This window comes from Tiliqua scincoides, chromosome 5, assembly GCF_035046505.1.
Source record: "Tiliqua scincoides isolate rTilSci1 chromosome 5, rTilSci1.hap2, whole genome shotgun sequence".
Lineage (NCBI taxonomy): Eukaryota > Metazoa > Chordata > Lepidosauria > Squamata > Scincidae > Tiliqua > Tiliqua scincoides.
The window spans coordinates 23,819,270-23,823,332 of record NC_089825.1 but is presented as its reverse complement, the minus strand read 5'-3'; positions in this window follow the sequence as shown (position 1 = coordinate 23,823,332).

The window sequence follows — 4,063 nt, the reverse complement described above, 5'->3', positions numbered from 1 at the left end:
TGGATCAGGAGATTCACTACTGTATATGCCCAATTGGATTGGATTCCCCAGCAGACTATCAGTCTTTTCTCTCCTCCCTCTGCCATAGCAACTCCAAACTCTTTAGTTATATTAACCCTTTGTTTTTCTATATGTATGTGTGTGCATTAGATGATGGTGTCATTTTATAGAGGCAGGATTAAATTTATTTCCCTAGATGATTTTTGAATAATTGTGTTGACCCATATAAGTGGTTGTTGTATGTAGTCATTAAGAGCTTTATCATTTTATTATTGTTTGTACCATATGTATATCAATTGTATATTTTTTTTCTGGAAACAATATTACCACCCCTCTTCTTGCACCTGCCAAGATACCTAGGAGCTCTGCTATGAGGCACCGAGACTATCAAGTGGTGTAATGCTATACTGCAGACACTAACCCCACAGGAAGCACTGCTGCCTTTAGGTGGACTACAAGTGTGTTGTGAGACTCATAATTACAGAACAGAGTTGCTAATGCTAATACCATTTGTTGCCATGGTAATGTAAAGCAATAATTTATAGACCTGAGACTAATCAAATGAATCAAATCTGTAACTGTTTACAAAGTTACAAACGACTCCTATTTTTATTTGCAGGATTTGATTTATCCTGTATTTTTATGGTTTTCACATAAACATTTTCTAATGATGTGGCTGGCACTGGCTCCGTATTTCCAGCCTGTGATCTTCCTTACCTAGCCCAGCCCAGGGAATCATGAACCTGTTATACTCAGTACGGCTCCAAAGATGTCGTCATACAATTAACATGACATGAGAACTGCCCTTGGTGGGTGGAAGACTCAGTTGGTGTCATATGTTGTGGTCAAGCCCTGGCTGGGGCAGACAACTGGCAGCACTTTACCAACAATGCTATAGGACCCAAACTGCCTCCTTAATGTCTTCTTCTCTGAGTTCAACCTGCTAAATTAATGTATGGATTCCAAAGTTGGAAACAGTAGCAGACCTACCATTGACAGAATGGGGCAAATGCCCTGTGTGCAAAGCCTTGCGCGCCTCTAGGATCACACAGGAAGCCTTTTGAGGCTCCTGGCACTTTCTGAAACCGTGCTTCCAGTTTGCCAGAAGCACAGTTAAAGACCATGGAGGAAACCTCAGACTGCTTCCCCAGTCTGTCCTGGAGTTGGCAAGGCTCCGTGATGATCCAGGTAAGGGGGGGGGGCGGCTTCACAGACCTTTGCCCCGGGGCACTGTGAGGGCAGGTCCACCGCTGGGTGGAAATATCCTAAAGGTTAAATAAACCTTCCAAGTCCTATGCTGCTTGGAACCTTGGTGTCTAAAGGACTGCCTGTGCCCCCATGAACCTGACCACCTGGTGAGATTATCATCCAACATCCTGTTCCATCACAGATTAGGCAGGCGGTGTCTCTGAAAAGGGTCTTTTCTGTGATGGCACCCCCAACTTTATTTTTTTTTAATTAGTTTTTTTTAATGTTTCCAAAAACAAAATAACCAACACACATAACACATAATACAAGACATACAAGACATAAACACAATATTAGAGGGTGCAAGATATCATACATCACTATAACTAATAAATCATTACATATTTCCTAATCCAATTCCTCTTTTACGTTAGCCTCTTAATATCATTTATCATTTATCTATCATATCATATATCATATATATAATACATTAAATGCCCTATCTTCTCCTTCTCTCTGGCAAAAGCTTAATCAGGCAGTCAATTAGTCAATTAATGCCAGACACAGACAATGGAACAACACTCACTTGCTTCTTTCAACTTCCTTCCCTCCTTGGAGCCTTCGGCTTAATTTCAACATTGAATCCTCACCATCACCGACATCGATGGCTGGGTTCCCTTGGAGAAAAAACAGTCCCTGGCTGGACCCTTCTTCTCCAAAACCGAACACCATCTGTAGGATCAAGGCCTCTCCTGACCACTGATCCTTGGATCGCATCAGACCCGTGATTCTGGGAAGAAATAGCGTGCTTTCCAAGAGCTTGCCAGGAGCTCAGAAAAACACGGCTACTCGGCCACCTCAGGCCCCACCCTGTGGCACCCCCAACTTTAGAATGCTGTCCCCAGAGCTGCTAGCCTGATAAGTTGTAAGTGCCCCATCGTGATGATATTTGACCAGTTTTTTTTAAAAAAATGAGTAATTAAACATTTGTATAGCACTATTTGAGTATGCTGAGTGCTTCAAATGTATTCTTTTGATCCTGTCTTTAAAACAACCCTGTAAATATTAACAGCTCCATATTGCAGCTGGAGAGCTGAGGCTGAGAGGAAGTGGCTTGGCCAAGGCGGCCTTGTGTGAATTCATGGTAGAGGCAAGACCTAAAGTGGGATGTCTCAGCTTCTCTCTCTTAGCCACGATGTTATACCAGCAATCTTGTTACTGTTTAGGATTGGGCCATAAGACATCTTCATCCCCCGCCCTGATGTGTGCCATATCCTATCCCCCTTCCTGGGCCCAATCTGCACTCACAATCGCTGGCACAGGTCCAAGATGACCTATAGCAGCAGCTGGGACTCACCCTGGAGGAAAAGGACAAATGTCTCTTATCCTTAGAAGACCTCAAGCAGCCAAAATTCCCCTACAGCATGTAGTTGGCATCCTTCAGTCTCGGAAGACTATGGTGTCACGCTCTGAATGCTGGTTCTGGAACAGAGTGTCCTCTCCAGTGCGCGAAGCCTGGGTGAAGTAGGTATGGAGGATAGGCATACCCAAGCAGCAAATCCCCCCTCTCCTCGTTGCTGAAATGGTCCAATGGAAAGGCAGAGGCCAATACGGTTGGTTCCAGCGGCGTCGCAGGAGTTGCCAGAACGTGACTGTGTTCAGCCATGAACTGCCTCAGGGACTCTGGCTCCTGCCTCAAGGTTGACTCCTGAAGCCTTTTCCATAAGTGGATGTAGCCACAAGGCAGTGGAGGGTTGGGATCAGAGTTTTCCTTCTCTCAGATGAGCTGTCTTCCCAGGCTGACGACTCCCATCTACCCGGTGGCTGTTTAGTCGCCTCTTACGACAAGTACAGCCAAACCGAGGGCCTATTCTTATCCCCCAGCCCCCAGGGGTTCTTACAGCATATAGAGTTACTTATTCCAGCACCGCTGCATCTCCACATGGGAATTTACTGAATGTAAACATGAATTATGTAGTGTCTCTCAGGCAGTTTTGAGAAAGATGATGGCCTAGACACTGAGGTGTTCTCCTTAGGACAATGTCTCTGCTGCTGAGCCTGATGCTGATTCTCTGCTAAGGTCCTTTTGAAAAAAAGTTTTGAAGGCAACACTGACAGATCCCGCTGCTGATGTCACCATTCCTGCTGGAGGAGACGTCCTGGAAGTCCTCTCCACCTCATTCTTCCGTGACTACACCCTGAATGTGGAGGACTAGAAGATTGCATGGGACAATGCGTCACCCACAAAAGGCTTGCTAGACCGAAGACCCTCGTTGCTTTGTCCTTCTCTTTGTGTGTGTGCCCCTGTGCATTTACTTACCAAAAAAAATCTGTTAATTTTATGTGCTGCTTCACAATCCCAGAGCCTTGCTGTTTCGCTCTTCTGTTTTCAGATTTCCCCCAACCATCCACAAACTCATAAATTTCCGGCAAACTGCAACAAATCTATTGGGATCTGTACTCCGCAGGGTGTGATGATGCAAATCTGGTATTGAGACAAAACAATCTATAAACCCCAAGCCTACAATTCTGGGAGGAAGACTTAGTCATGACTTCATGCTCCTTCCATGTTCCAGTTACCGGTTAGTGTCCTGGGATACATGAGAAAAACGGAGTATCTCCGGGTCTCATTATTTTGGGCAGAGCCAGTGTGCAGACAGGTGGGAAGAGCATTCACCAATAAACACGTCCCTTGTTGCCATGGTGATAAAAACACATTATATACAACGAAGCTGTTCATAACTGCACCCATTATCTATAAATTCTGCTTTTGACCATTCATTGTAGCTATCAGGTTAGTGTAAGTGCTGCATATGTCAGATCAGGATTTGACTGTAATCTTAGCCACCCTCGGAATGGCATTTTGGGGGGGGGG